General features: G+C 47.0%; 1 protein-coding gene across 1 annotated transcript in view; it reads right to left on the bottom strand.

The window, feature by feature from the left end:
• Positions 1–2,645: 2,645 nt before the first annotated feature.
• NHERF4 (NHERF family PDZ scaffold protein 4) overlaps positions 2,646–20,121 on the bottom strand; it is a 312,400-nt gene continuing 294,924 nt past the window's right edge. The window contains exon 11 of the transcript XR_008209901.1: positions 2,646–2,656. The gene's annotated coding sequence lies outside the window, so the exon portion shown is untranslated. The remainder of the gene's footprint in view (positions 2,657–20,121) is intronic.

Genomic DNA, 20,121 nt, shown 5'->3' with positions numbered 1-20,121 from the left:
GGAGACACAGAAACCAAGCAAGGAAAAACGAGCTGATGTCACGTTTGCCTCACATCACATTGGCCTGGAAAAACACGATGGGTTCAGGATGAAAGCACACTCAAACAGAGCCAGAAATAACCTGGTCTGGAGGAGCAGCCATGGCGTAAGCCTTAGCTTTGGAATAAAACATCTGTTTACCTCTTACCCAACAGCCCTGCTATTAACCAATTACTGAGAGGCAGCAGAGAGCAGCACTGCTTGCTGGTTTGACTATTACCTTCAAATATTTCAGGGCCTGCTAATGGGAGATAAATTCCCGTGTGGGAAATTGGCAGCAATTAGAGTCATTTTAAACAGTAGTATAGAATGGATCTGACCTTTGCTTTCACATGCAGGGGTCCAACAGAGATATTATGTTTAATATTTTCTTAGTTGTGGAAAAAAAAGCTTTTGTTTGCAAGTACCAGAACAACAACTTAAGGAAAGAAAAACACTATGAAAAAAAGTGGTTTAGAAAACAGTCCAGGATATAAGAGTCTGAAAAATAAAAACCTGAAAAATAACAGTCTGAAAAAAGTCTAGTGTCATCTTTGTCACCAGCCCAGCGTGACAATAATTCTGCCTTGCTATGACTCACTTTACCCATCCCCAAGGCTGGGCTGACTCAGAACACCTTGGTAGCTCCTGAACTTCATTCTGACACTTCCCCTTGTTTGGAAGTGACACCTTCACAGCACTCACAATTATCAGGGTTTCCACAGAGAATCCACCTTGCCAAGACAGCTGAGAAGCCTGCTGGGAAATCTAATCATTCAAATGGGGAAGTTCTTTTATTAGGATAAAGATTAGGGGTCTTTTCCAAGCCTGCTTCCTACAGCTGATGCACAAAGCAGCCCTTAAACGCCATCTGAAAGGCTTGCAGTAATCTTAGACAGCTCTAGCATTTCTGGGGCGGACTTTTCTAACGCAGTCATAAATGAATACCGTTGTCTACAGCCAAGCAGAACTGGACAGACATCAAAAGCAACTCTTTGCATTTTCAGGCTTACTTTTCTTCCTCCCTATTCCTCTGCTGCTCAGTGCCCCCAGTCAGCTGCCTAACCCCGGGGTCCGCAGCCACCAGTCACAACTCTTGGAAGTCTGGCATCGTGGGCTTAATACACAAAGTGCTTATTTTTACCACAGCCTGATGGCATTTCTCCTAGATAATGATGATTGATTCTGTTTTCCATCCTTTGTCAAAGCTCAGCACATGCCTAGAATGTTAACTAGTTGTTCTTCTGATGCTTCCACGTATCCATCTGTTCCTCTGGATCTCTCATTCTCCTGCTTTAAACGATGAACTTTCCTACAGTCAGAACAATCTATTAATAAATAACAATCTCGGAGATTACACAAGCCAATTAATAGTAAAGCAGCACCAGGACCTGCAGTGATGGATGGCACTGAACGGGAGGTGGTAGAGCTGATCCTCATCCACATGGGATTAGCACAGCTCTACAACAGCTGGGGGCCACGGTTGTGCAAACAGCATCACAAACGAACTCACGGTAATTAATCGTGCTCACAGGCACTCACACTCTCTTGTGCAAATCGTTCCTGAGCAACACGAAGGAAGCAGAAGAACCACTTAACATCAATACACAAGGTGAGAAGGATGGTGTTCGTAGTTCTAGCGCAGCAAGGAGGAAGTACACCTCACTGAGAAATGGGAATAGAAGGACACTGCAGAGTTTTCCTCCTTCAACTTGTGGCTTTAATGTAGCACAACCGATCTGGCAAAAGACATGGAAGACCTCCTTCGCTATTCCAGCTGATGGGAAAAGTAGAAGCCTATCAGTTCAACCTGGCATATACAGTCTCCTCCTTTTCTTGCCGTAGAAATCGCCTTGTCTGCCTTCCCTGCAACATATTTCCACGCTGATTACCCCGCTTTATTGTACAATCATATCTCAGCAGAGACCTCCATCTCACAGAAAAGATAAAGCGAAAGCACAGCCTGAGTGCACAGAGACGGCAGTCTGGGTAAAAGAGACGAGCAAAAAAAAAAAGAAGAGATTATCTTCACCAAATTCTAAGCAGGCAATTAAGGCTCTGGACCATCAAGACCCAGCTCCTCAGCCTTCAGGAAAACTCAAAATCTTAGAGGGATCTGTAGGTTGGATTAAGTCTAGAAAAACCTGGCAACTCAAGTGCCCTGGTCCTGGGGTTGCCTTGCTTCTCACTTGTCTGCAAAGCTGCAGAGTCACCAAGGTCCTCCTTTCTGCCACTCTCTTCCTCCTTTCCAGCCCCAAGAAGAGACCTAAGGCCAACATGAGACCAAGGGATGGGGGTGTACTTGAGCTTTACTTGGGAGAAGTGAGGTGGGAATTGCTGCAGCTATGGACTAGATGCGTCCTTGTGCTTCTCCATGCTTTGAAAAGGGGAGAAGCTGCAGAAGCCTCTCAATATCAGTGAATGAGGGCAGGACCAACATTAAATCAAAAGCTACTGTACACAGAAGCATGAAGGCAATGTTCTTTGTATGACAGCAGCTTTGCTGGGCAATGCAAGAAATCCCCCCCCAGCAGAGCAGACAAAACACACTAAATTTGCTCTGTCCCTTCTATCAACCCCTGAGTTTCTGCTCCCATTTGCACCAACACAGCAAAACCCAACCAAACCCTTTAATCAGCTCAATGTTTTGCTTCACTTGACATGAAACACACGCCTCAGTATCCATCTGAATGGTAACCATTACAAGTTTACCGTGTGCCATCTCAGTTTGTCCCTTCTATTTTCAATCTCCGTTCTTTCTGCCCTCTCCTCCTTTCCCTCGGTCTAACTCTGGTGGTTTTTTTCCTCATTTCTCCTCCTTTGCCCTTCATAATGACTTAATCTGGCAGGCAGTGTGACAAGCGAATGAATCGAACACGGAGTTTTCCTGCACTCCAGATTCATTTGAAGATTTCTCCCAGATGCAGCTCGAAAGCCCCAGATTCAATTTCCCTTTGACATAATAACAGAATTAGTCTCATATTGTCATACATAAATTACTCGCAAGCCGAGTGCCAGGAGAGAAAGAAAGAGGGGAAAAAAGAGAAGGATCGGATTCAGCAGAAGGTGTGACTGTGACAAGCAACAACAGAATAACAATAGGGGACCACTGGGTGACATCTATCATATCTGACAAACAAGGAGAAAACCATCTCTATATCAAGAGTAAGAATTATTTACCTCTTTCTCTTGGCCCCTGAGCCATTAAACCTTATATCGAGGATTTCTGTGTCTTGCAAAGGACACACAAAGTCTAAATAACTCTCAGATTGAAAATTATTGTATCTGACTCGGTGTCTTCTTTTTTTTCCCTCCTTCCTCACAACACACCATTCAAAGAAATAACCCTTCTGCCCTTAGCTGGGGGAAAGAAGCTGCTGCTGAGAAGCCATCAGAGATGAGAGCCTAGCAATGCCTTCCCATCCTCCTGAGCTGTTTAAAGCCCTCAGCTGCTCCCAGATAGCTTCTCTGTGAGGCTGAAGGATGGGCAAGCTCACAGGCCCATGGGATGGCTCAGCCCAAGCCACCAGCCAGCAGCTTGAGGAGGGAGAAGACGAGCAGAGCCCAGCCTGCCAGCACTTCAGTGCCCCAGTTGTCTCTGGGCTGGGCAGTGGTGTCAGATGGGCACACAGTGTTCCTCTCATTGCCTTTAAAGGGCTTCCCAAAAATCAGAGATTATTGCATTTATTTCCAAAGAATTTGAAAAAAAAGATTTATTTCCCATTTCATTAACATATCCCTTTGCATTGCAACTTCCCCTGCAGCACAGGGATGGATGCACTTCTGTCACTCTTCCCTTCCCTGCCAATCCAACTAACTTTTGGTCAAAATGTCCTTAATAACACAATAGCCTTTGTATCATAAGCAGAAGCCCTTCACATTAGAAGTCTGCCCAGATCACCTGCAGTAAATTAAATGCTAAATGATAACCTTGCCCACCTGCATTGACAGCATACAAGCACGCATTACTGCTCTGTGATTGCCACAGATCCACTTCACCTGGAGGTGCTCAACTCCATCAAGTCCCACAGTCCCTCTTAGACTCAAATTTCAGAAAGCAGCTACCAAATACATAAAAAAAAAAACCCAAATCTTTATCTGCTTTAAGCCAATCTACTCTCAAAGAGTGCCCCACCAGTACTAGCACTGTGGGAACTGATGATTAACAGCTCGCCTTATCTGGTATCCTTGTGATTTTGTAAGCCTCTATCATAACTCCTTTCAGCTTTCTCCTTGTCCCCATCTCTCAAGGAAAATACAGTGTGTGTGGAAAGGAAGGGCAGCTGGAACGATAACTGATAGATGACAGCGTGTTATTGGTGTGCAGGTGGAGAAGTTAACAGAAAGGAGGCAAAGAGTGGTGCTTGGCTATATCTCAGTCCTAAGATGAAGCATCCAATGGCAAAAACACATTTAAAAAACAAGCCTTTATATGCTTCCCCCCACCAGTTATGATTGCAGCTGTGTTCCAATGAAGTTCTCAGCCTACAGCTTTTTAGGAGGCACGCAGGAATATAAAATCACTGACACCACTGCCTGTGGAGAGGAAGGCTGGATTTTACCAATGCAGGCTGATTTGTTGGCTTTGGCACTCAGGCCACCGATTTGAGTGCAGCCCTGAGTTGTGCCATGGAGCAGATGCTCATTGGCATTTGCTGCCCACCATCCCTTCCATGAGGCTTCTCCTCATGGCACAGCTGGCTTTATGGCTGGGGCAGAGCACGAGGACAGCGTGCCAAAGCTCGTGAATAGGCAGGAGATGGCTGTCTCTGAGGCTAGCAATAACACAGCCTTTCTCTCTGTTCATCTGACTTGTCTTTCCAAAGGCTGTCTGCTCTGTCACGACAAGGAGAATCTGGCCACCCATCATTTTTAATAGGTGTTATCTGAACATTCAGGGACATGCGAAGTTATTGAAATACAGGAGCGAGCAAAGAAAGGAAACAGAAGAAAATGTAGCTGCAATCTCAATGCATTCAAGATCCAAAAAGATATTTTTAAACACAGACTCTGGAAAAACTATTGGGTTTGATACCTCTCTATTGCTTCCTTCAGTGTACAGATACTAGAGGATTAATGGATCTCTCCCAGTTGACATCAGTTCTGGTCTTTTCCTAGCGTTCCTTATTTTCTATTTCAACTGGGGTTAGAAAGCAGCAGCCAAACAAACACGCAACCTGAATGAAGGAGTCATGAATATCAAAGACTTTTGTTTTCCCCATCGCTAAAGCATACAATGTTGTTGCAGATCCAGGACTTGGACATTCGCCGCTCTATGAAGGGCCTGAGCACTTGCAGAACATCAGGTACAAAGAGGCTCTCCCCTCGATAAGAGCGTTGACAAGAATCCCAGTTGGTTTTTAACACGCCTTTTGAAAATACAGGCTCATGTTGAGGCCATGTACTACACAAGGGAGCGAGCAGAAGACTAGCAGCAGTGCAATCACAGCAGGTTAATAACTCCTCGCCCTACGACTACAACCCAGCCAGCACCTAACGATTGGCTTTCAGGGTGATGCAGCAGGGCTCTCAGCTGAACAAAGAGCTGAGCGCAAAGCCCTCGGTGTTTGTGACTGAGCAGCACGTTCACTCTGTTCCTTTTCTGCCTGCCCTGCCACCCTGATGCAGGATTGCACCCAGGTGACGTGTGTCAAACCAAACACATCGCTGCTGCCTGTCACCTCTGTGCCAAGTGGAGGCATACCCCCCAGAAACCTGAATTCTCTGCAGCACCACTCATCTGAAGCTCACATCCAGCTCCTCGCCCTGCAAACAGCTCTGTGTTCTAAAGCAAGCTGACCTGAACACAGACAGCCCTGACAACCTCCTGTCCTTGATTAGGTGCCTCCTGTCCTTCTCTTTTGGTTTTTCAGCAATAAATTGGCAGTCAGAAACTGAATTTGCAAGGTGAGATGTGGGAGATGTCAGCAAAAGGCACCTGACTGAGCAATTCATGGTGAAGCTGTGAACACCAGCAGGCTCTTCTGGGGCAAAAAAATATACATATATATATATATTCTATTCATTATACTTCAGCTTTGAAACCCCCCAATTAATTCGGTTTTCTGGGGATGAGCAGCTGACAATGCTCAGAAAAATCCCAACCCTGGGGCATCACTTCTAACAAGTAACGGGAGAGGACAGGGGAAAAGACCTGATGTTTTCCTGCTGCCATCCTCCCCCTTTTGCTTGCTGTATAAATACCAGCTGCTGAACGACCCCCTGAACAGCACAAGGAGCCCCCATGTCTACAAACACCTGAAGGAGGGATGTCCAGATCATGGCCATGCACAGAGCAGCGAGTGCGAGCCTCAGGGATGCTGAACTTCAAACCAAGCCAGGCTTTATTTGTCTATTGACAGAGCGAATGGGTTTGCTGCCCTTTCTAACCCACCTCTGAGACTGCAAAGGTCTCTTTAATCCGGCAGACAAAGGCATAACAAAAACGAGTGGCTTAAAGCTGAAGCTAAAGCAATTCGGGCTGGAAATAGGACATGCTTTATTTACTTTTTTTTTGAGCAGAAAATGCAATAAGCCATTGAAGCAGCTGGCCTAAGGGGTGCAGGAGATTGCATCCCTTTGTCTCTACAGTAAAATCTGCCCATCTCCACCTTAGACAAAAAAAAAAAGCAAACAAGGAAATGTGACGAAAGGTGCAGGAATTACTGGCAGGTGCTTCCTGCCACGGCTATGCAGAAGACCATAAAACGTGACCCTAATTGTTCCATTTGCTTTTCCAGATCTGCAGAAAGTGAAGCTGATGTCTGGATCACCCACTGTTCTGGCTTTAGACCAGCTTGGAAAAAATCAAGGTTAGCAAATGTGAGCTATCAGAAAAACAGCACTTGCTGTTAGTCCCATAACGCGCAGAGCCTGGGGAAGTCAGAGTGGTTATTAAGACTTGTGATGTTCCTGGCTGAAATCATGGCATATGCTTGGGCTCACTGCAGGTCTCACTCTTCCCCTACCTCCTGCTCAGCATGACTGGAGCACACATGGGCTGCCCATCTGGATGTGGTGCCTGGAGCTCTCTGATTTATTCCCTTGGCTCAAGAAAGAGGCAGCTGCAGGCATCCTTATCCAGTCAAAAGCACCCTGAGACTGCCTGAGTCCTGCAGGAGGTGGGGCATCCCCCTGCCCAGCCATGCCCCCCAGCCAGCACTGGACTTTGTTACTCTGGTTGAGCCACGCATGCTCAGACAAAACCCAGCCCTCAGCATCTTACTGTCTTATAAAGGAACTCATGGACTTGTTTGCACGTGCTGCCGTGGAAAAAAACAAACAGAACAAGACTTTCTGAAACAGAAATGAGTTGTGTTGGCAAAGCGGAGGAAGCATTTTAATATAAATAGAGTTGGCTTATTAGTTTAGTTGCTTTTTCTTTCTTTCCAGCCCTGGTAGTAAAATAGTCCTCCTTCATCTCTATCGATCAACACAACATGCCTGGTTAAACCCTTTCTGTTCTGCACTGTCTGGCTTTAGACATTGGAGATAACGCCACCACGCAGGGTCACACGCTGTCACTGCATCACAGAATCACAGAATTGTAGGGGTTGGAAGGGACCTCCAGAGATCATCGAGTCCAACCCCCAATCCTCTCTACTTAGCTTGTGATTGGCTTAAATGGCTGCAAGATTGATTCAGGTTAAACAGTGGGAAGCTCTAAGTGATGATAGCGGGAGGAACTGAGCACCAGGAGCTGTCTGGTGTTGAGGTGAAACCCATCAGTGAATGGTTTTCCAACCAGTATAAGTGACTGGGAGCAGTCCAAGCTCATGGGAGACTGCTGGAAATCTGGAAGATGCTCTGAAGTGAAGAGGTTGTGTTGACTTTGAAGCCACCCTTTGCTGAGTATCTGATGCTGCACAAACCTCACTCTCATTTTTTCCACGAGGCGCAGTAGTGAAGTAACTCAGCATGGGGAGGACTGGAAGATCCCTCCCCTCTCCCTCCACAAATAACGTCAGCCATTGACCTTTTCAAACAAAGTGCTTGCTGTAAAATATTTCACTCGTTATCGCCAGTACCAGAGGAGGAAGGGGCTTGGGAGAAGGCTGAGGCTTTCTGCCATGCCAGATAAAGGGCTGGATGGCTGTAACAACCTACAAGGAAATTTTATGACTATATCACTGGCATTTAAAATTAATACAGTTATCAAGGATATTGTTTTACAGCAGAATGGCTTTTTAACAAGGTGAATGCCACGAACCTCTGCCTGAGAGGAGAAGAAGAAAAAAAATGAAGACGGGGAGGATTTCCACTCACTTGCACCTCTTGAAAGAGGGAACATCAGAGGAGCTCTCATGGTCTTTTGCAGAGGAGGTCTAATGGTCAGTTGCACCCCTCAATAAAATAAGATTTTAATTTATGCCACTTCTGTGTCATTAACCTCCCTGCTGTGCACAAAGACCACTGAAGAGCAGGGAAACAGGACAGATTTAGCCCAAGGATGCTGCCATCACACTGAGATGACAGGCCGATGATGGACTACTACTCCAGGGCCAACAAGACGTGCTTTCATCTATACCCTCAGCCTTTCTCTCCTGCTCGTTTTCTTGGCTATTCAAATGGTATCTCAGCACAAAATAGAGCTCCTCTGAAAGATTTCTGCCTAGGGCTCAGAAAACACCCCTGCAGCTAGGGCACAGAGATGAGGAGACCGCACTGATTTTAATTCACTGGGCTTTGTTGCTACATTTAACAGGGTATTTTTTGTAACAGAGTAAGCCAAAGAATCAAGAAGTTAGAGACTAATTATGCCACTGGCTGGCTGCTGAAACTTTCTTCTCAGAGATGCCAGATAGAACGCAGCTGACTTCACAACGATAAGCCACAGGCTGTTGCCTCTTCCAAAGACACCACTATTTTCACTGTCTGGCCACAGAGACTTTGAGAACATCTCAGGCTGAATTCTCCCCACACAGATGGAGATTACTGTGCTGCAAACAGGATGCTATCAACACAGTGTGTACCAAACCTGGGCATGCAGTGAGGCTTTGACACCAGAGTACTGTGCAGTGTTTCTATGATGGAAGCAGCACAGCAGAGCAGCTGAAACACTGTCCAGCAAGGCATGAAGGTCTATTTCCAGGTAAATTACAAAGCTCCCTGAAGTCTCAGTTCCTAGATGCATTGGATGCTTTTAGCTGCTGGAATACCATTTGCTGGACTGCGACCATTTAACCAGGCAATTCACCTTACCCTATAACAGTAACTACATTATTCGTAACATCACAAATCTTTACCTCATCTGCAATCTAGCCCAGCAAAGGACATGGATCATTGGCTAAATCATTAATAAAAGTATTGAATAGCTGTGGACCAAAATAATCCATCCCTGGGGAACCTGCTTGAAACAACCCTCTTTATTGATATTGTTTCTTGAACAAATGCATTTTGAGCTCCATCGCTGAGCCAAGCTGTGATCCATCCAGAAAGTGCCCTATTAATTTCACCTCGTGAAAGTTTTTCTTAATCAAAACATCAAGTGATGCCGAGCCAAACGCCTCAGAGGAAACCACGGATACGCCACCAACGCTGTTGCTCTATCAACCAGAGCTGTACACCTGTCAGAAGAGACAACGGGTTCGTTTGACAAGACCTACCTTGAGGAAACGACGCTGATTTGCATGAATTATTTATCTAGCCTCTGATTTGTGTCTGAAGCACCAGATCAGCTGCTCTGCTCAGTGCCACAGGTCTGAGCTTTCGCTGGTGCCTCTCTCCCCATCTGGCTTGCCTCTTTCTACCCTGGCAAACCTCAGAGTGAGGACTGTGATGAGTTTGCAGCTGCAGCGAGGCTAGAAGCTGCACAAGCACCTCGACGTGCCGTGCTCAACCACACACATTTAGTCTTTCAAAAGGCCTTATTAGCTAATGTAGCTCTATGGCTCCTGGACACCAAGGCTGGCTCGCATCCAGCCGGATCAGAGCAAGGGCAGAATGAGCTCATGTCTGACTGCACCTACCCATGTAGATGTTCCCATAAAAGGCGGAGAATCTAAATTAACACCTCGCTTCCTACGATGGATTTTCACGCCTGCATTTTGCATATGTCTGGGAACAGAGAAGGGCTGTATGCACAGGACAGCTGGACGTCAGGGGCACCTTGAGAAGGGCAGGAAAGCGCTCCTTAGTGGAGGATTCAGGTACTCTAACCCACAGAACTGTGCATGAAAGTGACAGCATTGAGACAGCATAGGCATACCAACTATCTTTCAAGCACGAGAACAAAACTATTTTAACTCTTTTTTTTGCTGTTCTTGCATCTCATACCCAGATTTGTGGAAGAGCCAAGCTCAGTCACACAGAGAGGGCAAGCATTCTGGGTTTTGCCTTGATGTGAAATGGCTTCCCTTTCCCTAACGTGACCCAGCAGAGCAGGGCAACAAACGCTTAAACTTCAGCATGAGTCTTCAGAAGGAACTGGGAACTCCCATGTCCCTTTTGTCCCATGTTGATGCACGCATTTCTGCATCCATCAACATTTCTCCAACCTCAGCTATTAGAACAACCTCTCCTAAAGCAAAATGCTGCATATGGAAAAACCAGCGGCTCCACGTGAGCCCAGCACAGCACCTCTGCTCCACAGGCAATGGGCACTTTGAAGTCTTTGCAAGGAGGAGGGAATGAATAAGCAGAATGACAGAGTTTTTAACAACAAAATCATTCTGTGGATAGAGTGCGTATAATGAGTTCCAGTCAGAGCAAGTCATAGAGGAATAATTTCCTAGTACCTGGAGCTACCAACCACTTCCATGGATGCTTTTTATTCCTAGGTTGTAAATTGATTTCATACATCATTTATCAACGGAGGCCTGGCTATATAATAGGTATATTTTAATATTACTGCTTCTCCACCCTCACGCTCAGCAAACAAATGGTAACAATGGGATGTGGTTGGTCTGACAAGTCACTGGGATATCTCCCTCTGCTCCCAGGTAAGGGTGAGGAAGGTCTGCAAGTGGCAGATAAACCCAGAAGAAATTTCATTATGTGATGCATAAAGAATGGCTCCCGTATTACCAAAGAGGATTAAGGGGCTGAGGGCCTCAGTTCAGTGCTGCATTTCCATCAGCTGCCTTCACAAACCAAAGGCGACAGCAGCTGTGGGGCAAAGCCCCTGTTCCAGTGCCCATAGGGCTGGGGACTGCAGCATCATTTCTGCTCAGTGGCCAATGCTTAGATGTCCCACAGGCATGACAGCAAATCGTGCATGGATAGGAAGCAAACTGCCCTTACACCTCCTCAAAGCACACACCTGTTCCTCCTTCAGTGCTCACCCATCTATAGCACTCAGTTTGTGATTGACCTGCTGGGAAGCAGCTATTGGGAATGTTTTCCAAAACACTTCATATGCCTGTGTTTATTTTCATCAAAGCCACAAATAAAACCTCTGACAAGTTTCCTCGTTCATGCTTGGGCTCTCAGTTATGTTACAGCACACTCAAACAGGACTCCTGCAGAAAGACCTTGCGCTAAACCCCACCGCTCCAGGGATGAGACATTAATATGCAACAGAGAAGCTAGGAAAATACATTAACTCCCTACTCACAGCCAAAGCTGTTCTTCAGGCAGCTCCTTAATCTGCAGACACTGTGCTGTTTTACTTCTAGGAGGGAGATGAGCACTTCAGAAAGGGAAACGTAACTCAGAGCTAGCAAAACCCACACTGTCCTTTACCCTCAGTACTCCTCCAGAGCCACAAAGTGAGGGGGTCATGGCTTTCAATTGCAATGATTATCACCCCATTACCGCTCTTAATTAGATGGCATCACATGAAACACCATTTTTGCTTAGGTACAATCAGGCAGCATCACTTCTGCAGCCAACAACAGCGAAGCAGGAGCAGCTAAAACGCACCTTTATTTTCCTTTCCACACCAAGTATCACCACTAACAAAGAAATTCGGTTAGCATTCCAGGATGGATGCTAGGAGAAACTTCTTCTCAGTAAGACAAGACAGGCACTGGCACAGCTGCCCAGGGAGGAGGTGAGGTTACCATCCCTGTAGGTGTTCAAGATATGTGGGGAAGTGGCACTTGGGGACATGGCCAGCGGGCATGGTGGGATGGGTTGGACTCGGGATCTTAGAGGCCTATTCCAGCCTTAATGATTCTGTGATTCTATTTTGCAGCATCACTTAATTATGTACTGACAAGTGCCTTTCCAGTTCCCAGCTGGGGTTGAGCTTTGGGAAGATGGAGGATGAGGGGGTGAGGTGAATTCTGAACCCTTCTTGCCTCTCTTTTAGCCAAGAGCCTGAGCACCTTTTCAAGGGCACACAGCAGATCAGAAACCATGCCTCCCAGAGCAAAATGTACAGCAGAACCTTGTGGTTACATCAGCACAGCTTAATGCATTACTGCGTGGCAGTCAAGCATGTTCTTAGCTTGCAGCAAATGCAGCCAACGAGGCTTAACATCACCCTCATTCCCTCCCAAATTAGCCCCAGTTCATCTGCTTTTTCAATGGTGAAAGAGAAAGCTGATGGCTTAACATTGGGTGTAGAGCAGAGGGCAGCCATGGTTAACCAGGCAAGGAAGCAACTGTGGTTGACAGCATGTCATAACTTCATTGTCTGCTGCCAATAAAGGAGAACGCTAGAGAAAACTCAATGGAAAGGACAAGGCATAATGTAGATTATGCGATGTGCTCATCACCATCTCAGACTTCAGGCACCTGACAAATGCTCTGGAGAATGAGAGCACTGCAAGCAGCAGGCAAAACTAAACTCTGAGCAGCTCTGCATAGAGGTGGGAGGGAATCATGAGGATCCAAGGGCAGTCTGGAAGTGCCCCTCACTTGGAAATGGGAAAAGAATGGGAAAAAGCCCATTCTGCCCCCTTCCCCTGCTATTTCTCCATAGATCTTAGCGAGAGTCACCCAGTTCCCATTAATCTGAAAGCCTCTGAATAGCAGCATGGCTCTGCTCAGTCCGTACCTTCAGATCTTAACGTCCTGTCTCCTGACAGATGCTAACTTAGCAATAGCTAAGTGGGTGGAACCTGTTTATTGCTTTTTACAATGAGACGGATTTGAAGTCGTTGGCTAATTAGACCGCAGAAATTCAATAGCATTTGCCTGGAATCATCAGTGGTATTAAAACAGCAAAAGGCCAGATATGACAGATGGAGCTTACTCAAGATTATACAGCATCAATTTTTTTCTCCCCCCACTTCTGATGGTCCCCCTTAAAGATTTCAGAGACGCTCAATTAAAAAACTACTCCGAGCTGGAAATCTCCTCAGCTGATTAAGAAACTTGATGGTGAAGGAAGCACAGGGTGGTAGAGATGCACCTGAAACACAACAACAAGCCACCATTTCCAAAACAAAGGCTGTTTTATGCAACCCCTGTTACTGCCTCTGGAAGTGGACCAGAAGGACAAGTTCAGCATCCTTGACCTCGCAAACGGTTCCTGCAGCTCGAAGCATTAGCAAGAAGCAGCAAGAGACAAAGATTACAAATTAAGAAGAAGGTACTTGGATATTTGTCTGTTTTTCTCCATTTAGCACTGCTTTTTTCACGTTACCCCATTAACAGCACGAAAAGGAAACATAATTTAATCTGTCGTGGCAGCAGTTACATTTTCAAATGCATCGCTGCAAACAGAATTACAAAGGAGAAGATGGAGTAATGTCAGGTCATCTTGAACACCTACATTCTTCCTTGTGCATTCAGCTTGTTAAAGGAGCATTTTGGAAGAGGGGAAAAAAAAAAAAGAAAAAAAAAAAAAAGCATTTTCAAAGCTCCAGGCTGCACAGTGCCTCAGAGCATTTGCAGGAAGAAAGCTGTTGCCCTGAGAGGGTTACAGACACCTCTGAAAATAGGAGCATCTCTCCCAGCGTAGCCTGAAGCACCTCCTGGCCAGAGGGAAGCAGCAAGCAGGGCCATCAGCACCAACAGCTGCAAGAGGGATGATGCAAGCAGAGACAAACAGAGGGGCTGTGGGGCACGTTGCCTGGGCTGACTTAACTCACAGAGACAGAACTGAGGTCAAATGAGGCTGCTCTGGGAAGAAACACACTGGTTCAGCTGGCCAGCCCAGAAAACCTGCTTTGTCAGGCTGGAACAGCTCCCTGCCCTCCCCACAGCAGCTTGCAAGGTCACTCTGCTGTTATTAAGCATGAGGAACCTCTGAACTTATTGAGCTTGACATGTCAGCACTGTGCTACAGGCCAATGGCTCAGAGGAGCACAGCCCGTGGTGGCACTGTGGCTGGGAATGCCACAGCTCTGCTGATAAGTGTCAGTGCCACATGGCTGGGGAGGAGCTGAGCCACACAGCCCCATCCCTCCCAGCCCACATCCCCATCCCAAGAGCTGTAACCGGTCTGTTTAATGACAGCCATGTATTGGCAGAGGATGGCAGATGTGAAACCAATCCCACAAATCAAGGTCATGTTTGTTCCAGCCACAAGGAGGGCTTTGGAAGGCTGGGTGGGCATTGCCCATGTCTGTGCTGGCTGGTTGTGACTGCATGGATGCAGCACTCCATGGGATGGAGCGATGGTGGGATGGTATCCTGGGAACCTGCAGAATTGATGGAGCACAAGTGACTGCAATGATTGAGGATGAAGCATGCATAAACACCATGGCTGTTCCTTAAGGCAAAATGAGAGCTGAATATCACAGGTGAGATGCTTACAACCCAGTGAATAGCACCAGGGCCAGACACTAAGTGATGCACAGCCAGCAGCAGGGCTGCCTCCCTCCTGCAGAGCTCCCCATCCCTCTCATCTCACCTCATCACAGCACAAGCTGACAGGGACAGCACAGCAGGGGAACAGACCTCCCAGACCCTTCTTCCATCCTGTTTTCTGCTGCTACCTTCCTATCATCCCAGCAGTGCTGGGAAGGATGTACCAAGCTAAATAGGTCCTGATAACTCCTGGCTTGCAGCTCAGGGGTTCATTCCTCTCCTTGCTGTGCCGTCACCCACTCTCACACAAAAACAATTTTGCTCCTAGATGGAAAAAGAGACCCCTGCCTTCAAAGTTCAACCCAGCTGCCTGCTGATGCATTTGTATTTGTCACTCTATTCTCTGCAGATGTCAGCCAGCAGAAGGAGTGCCACCTCCTCCATTTGGCCGAGCACAAGAAGGGGCTGAAATAAAGAAGGAAGATCCCAGCACCCTGCACAAATCAGATCCCAGGTGTTGCTATTGAAGAGGGCATCAGCCCTGGGAAGGAACGGGATCTTGCTCCTTCAGCACCTCTGCCACAGGCCCCAGCTGGGTCGCCTGATTTCTGCCAGAAATAATCACAGTGAATCCTCACATGGGTCTGGATCTTGCTTCAGGTCACTAATTGGCTCATTCTAACCACCACATCATCTGCAAAACAGACAGGAGATGAGAAGTGAAAGCGCTCCAACTCTCTCAACATCAGCATCACACCTCTGTGCTGTGTGCTGTCACAGACACGTGTCACACAAAGTGCTGCACAAAACCCACCCCTGCTCCCAGCACTGGCAGCACACCTTTGCTGTGCACTGCAAATCCTGGTTGCCCACCGGGCTGCTGCTTACAAAAGCCTCAAACATGCAACCCAGTTATTGAAAAGCTGTTATTGAGGGCTGATGGAGAAGGAAACACATACAGGGACACGCTGTCTCCTTTAATACCATATGCGTAACAGCATTATTTCTGCTCTGCAGATGGGGAGCAGAGGCACAAAGGGATAGAGGAACACATCTGCAGTGATGTCAGGGAAGTGGTGTCAGAGCTACTCCCACTTTCCCTTTCTGAACCTGCCTCCTTTCTGCTCTTCTCTGATAGCCTAATTGGCCATCAAGACAGCACTGTCTGGATCTGGAAGTATTTATGTATTTATCATCCCTTATGGCAAAGAAGTCTCAGAGGCACCTGTTCACTTTGACTGAAAACAGTACATGCGAGGTTGTTCCCCATTGCAAATGGGACATTCTCAAAAGACATTCTCTTCTCTGGATGGAAAACTGGGATTGCTGTGTACATCTCCCCTATGAAGCCAGACTGCAGGAACAGAAGCTACCGTCCCCTATTCCAAGTCAACTTCCATCTACAAAAGCCAAAAGCTTTCAGATCCTTGATTCTTTGTCTTCTCTTGAGACAGTAATAAAATGCATTCGTTACCTCTCCTTCAGTGGATGGAAAATGAGGGGAAAGTGGTTGTTTATTAGATGTCGAGAAATACTAAACCCTTTTAACTTGTACTCCAAGGGGAAAAAAAAGAAAGAAAGTAAAAAGGTAATTTTCTAGGAAGCTCCTGTCACTATTTGAAGAGAGTGAAAACGACTGCTTTTATTATCTGCTTTATTTATGGTTACCCCGTAACAACACAGACAAGTGCATTAGTTGCTCAGCCATTTCCCTACTGCCTTTGTAAAGACAAAGGAACAATCAGACAGTGCCTGTTCACTAAGAGCCCAGCTCAGTATACAGGCAGCAGTGGCTTTCATGCACCTGACTTGGAACACAGAGCTAAGAGAGATCTATGTGGTCACGGACCTTGGGCAGCAGGGTTTGGGATTAGATCAGCTATAGAGTTTGCCCTGACTTTCTGCCTCTTTGGGGGCTTACACTGGTTCTGAAGCTGTCAAAGAACTTCTTGCCTAGAAGGGAAATGGATCTGCAGTGCTGTCACCCTCAGAAAAAAGTGAGCTGAAGCATCACTCACACTGCCCATGCTCAGCTTAGGCTTGAGCTCTCTAGAGCCAAGAGGATTGAGAAGCAGCAGGGTAACAAAGAGAAGAAGAGATGCTCTCCAGCTGTGACTGACAGCCTCATTCCTCATCACAGCTGAGGATCAGAAGGGTCAAGGCCAGTCAAGTAACAGAGACAGTGAGAAAGTGGGCTCTGGATTAGATGAAGAGCAGTACAGTGGGCTTGCTTTGGGATCTTTCAGCATCAGACTGAGTATCACAGCAGGACAAGGACAGCTGTTATACTGCAGCCCTTCCTACAGGAGATTGGCTGTGGGGCAAAGCAATGGGGAGGGCTTAGGGTTCCAAGGAAGCTTGTTTGGATTTCACGTCCCTGCCTCAGAAATGCGTTCTAATTGGAACCAGCCCTTAGCTTCATTGCCTGCAAAATGCTGGAGGACAAGCCTCTCAAAGAAGGGAACAGCAACCCTACTGCAGCCCTCCCTCAGCACCTTGTTTTTTCTGTATTTAGGAACAAATAAAACCACACAGCTGCTACAGAACCCAACTGGTGCCAGCAGAACTCCCTGCTGATGCTACAGATTCAGCCCAGATCAGTGCATAACACTGTACAGGATGGGGATAGCAGAAAAAGGGGCACTAAAGGACAAACGAATATTTCCTCCTGCTCTCCCAGAGCCATGACATTTGGCATGGAGATTACATCCACTCCATTAAATCCAGAGGAATTTCTTTTCTGGTGTTTGATATAGATTTTTTTGCTCACCCTGTACACATATTGATACAGCACAAGGTTTTCGTGTGCTACCAGGCACAGACAGTTCTTAATTAAGTGGCTTAGCTTTGTAGTTATTTAGACTGCACACAATGATCTGTGGATCCAGTTCTGTATGGCTGGGGCTTTCAATAGCAAGTACTTAAAAAGATTGGAAGTCCTTTATGCACAGCTGTTTAAGGTGAATGAACAATACATCCCATGGACATTACAGAAGCCAAAGGGAGAGAGAAGTGATGTGGCCAATAAAATCTGTTCCTAATAATTCACAACGGGCTCAGAGCTATCACAAGCATTCTGCCCACGATGCAGCACTAATATGCTGTTAATCCATCAGCAAGCCATCAAAGCAGGGTGAGACAAGGGAACTGGTCTACAAGTCCTTCAGCAGAGCACCTGTAGATATCCCACACCTCTCTGGCAGAGAGGAAAAAGCAGGTTGGAATAGCAGGTATCATATGCTGAGAGAAGAGTGCAACAGGCTGCTGCTGCATGGGTCACCTGGTTAATGTATCACTTCCCACCACAATCTGCCTGACACTTGTTTACTCAAGCACAGAAAGAGCCAAGCTGTTCCTTCCCTTACACAGGTCCCATCTGGCCCAACATTCCTTCAGGCACGAGGTTTGGGAAGAAGAGAGAAAACGGCCTCCAGCAGCAGAAGGAAAGGGCACAGTGAGCTTCCCTTGGCTGGAAGGTGGGTATGGGAGGGAGCAGGAAGATAAGAGCACAGAGGGGTGTGAGTTTGTCACAGGGTCTCCTGACATCACAACCTTCCCATCAGCAGACAGGTAGGTCTTTGTACAATTCTTCTCCAGCCCAGTTAAATCAAGAAGGCTGAGAGGCATTGGGCTGACTCCAAAGTGAACTTAACCCATCAGGTTAGTCACAAAATAACTCCTTGATTCCCTTCCCTTGAGGCAGCTGCTCTGCAGACTCGGATGCCTCAGAGGATGCTATTTGCACCTTCCAGAATGAAGAGGTGAGCTTAGGACCTGTGTTCACACAGCAGCTGGCAACAGCTGGAAACTGGCAAAGAACAAAAGTGGGTACCACCAAAACTAAGTAAAACCAGGCCTGGACTTTCTGCTTCTCATTTTATCCTGAGGAAGATCCCTTTCTGCTTTTTTTTAGCTCTGTATTGTTCACACATTGCTTTCTCTCATTACTGTGTCTGAGAGCAGCATCCCAACTTCTAGCAAAGCCCAGCAACACTGCTGGAATACAAATGCATGGCACGGAGGCACGATCCCCTCCATCCCCTGCATCTTACACCCAGCACCATGCTGGGACAACAGGGGGCCATTCAGAGAGATGCACTGCAGGAAGGGTGCACAGGGACATCACTTCTCTGCTCTGTCACAATTGTGCACTGTGGCATTCAGCACCTGAGACCACAGTGGCTGTTAGAGATAAAAGAATACAAAGCTACCCAGCTGAGAAATTGTGTCAGCACAGGAAAGCAGGAGTGAAGCCACAAAGCAGCATCCATTCAAACTGTCTAGAAGTTTCTAGAAAGTTAAAAGCACTTCTGCAGTATGCACTGCACACAGCCATAGGCAGGAACAGCCCCTGCATGCCGAGTCTGCTCCCTTAAGCCAGGAGGAAATGAGCACAGAGGACTTATTGAAAGGACTTATTTTGGGGAAATGAATTGAGCAGCGAGGCACCACTATTGCCCCATAGTACCCAGGTTGGCTTTGAATAGAGAAAACACACCGGGCTGTGGGGAGGAGAGAGCAAGCACCAAGCCTAGAAGCACCAGGCAGCAAAACTCCAATAGGGTTTGGGGAGAAAGAAAGAGGAAAGCAGCCCTGCAAAGCTCTGCAGCCCCATCTGTCTCTGCCACCAGCAGGTACGCTGGGCACTAAGGAGTGTGCTGTTAGACAGTTTTCCTCTGCTGATTGATAGCATTTCCAGAGGGTTATTAACTGCACTGGACTTTAACACTTTGGGGTGATCTATGGAGCAGTAGCAGCTTTAAAGCATTTGGCACTCCAGCCGTGGATTATAGAAAAGAGTAAAAATTGAAGCAGTCGCTCAGAGCATCGCCATCTGTCAAGGTGTGTGTGCGAGCATGTGTGCGGACACAGGAGCAGAGGAAGGGCAGCTGGCTGCTGCAATGCATCACTTCTTAGAAACAAAGACACTTCAATTTGTTTCCAGAGGCCTCAGCTGCTCACGGCAGTGAGAAATTGGACGACTATGCTCAGGAAACCAAATGCAGGGGAAGGAGGGCTGAGTGATGGAAGGAGATCATTTGGAATAGAAATGTCAAAAGAAGGGCTGGCTCAGGCACGCTGCCTCAGAGGCTGAGGGCACACGAGGATCTGGGATTAAAGGCAGCCCATCCTCACTTCCCACTGCACATGAGAGCCACACAGCAGCACATGGCTGACCCTCTCTTTTGGAAGCTGAGCAGCTGCAGTGCTTGGAGCAGCTCAGCCAGCACTGCCAGGAGGTGGGGGAGGCACGGGGTGCCTTGCTTTCTGTTTGCAGCAAGCTGCTGTGTGGTCAGCACAACGGCTGGTCATTGACCAAGGCTCAGGTATCCCCCCCCCCATACTCCTGGCTTGCTACTCAGCTCTGCTCCAAAAGCACTGCTGTGACCCTTCAGCAGGAAAAAAAAGCATGACCTGAGACCCAAAGCACATTATCTTGATGATTCATTTAGCTTATTT

The sequence above is a fragment of the Tympanuchus pallidicinctus genome, unplaced genomic scaffold (genome assembly GCF_026119805.1).
Source record: "Tympanuchus pallidicinctus isolate F22 unplaced genomic scaffold, pur_lepc_1.0 scaffold30, whole genome shotgun sequence".
Lineage (NCBI taxonomy): Eukaryota > Metazoa > Chordata > Aves > Galliformes > Phasianidae > Tympanuchus > Tympanuchus pallidicinctus.
The sequence above is the reverse complement of the archived record's forward strand: the minus strand, read 5'-3'. Positions and strand labels throughout refer to the sequence as shown.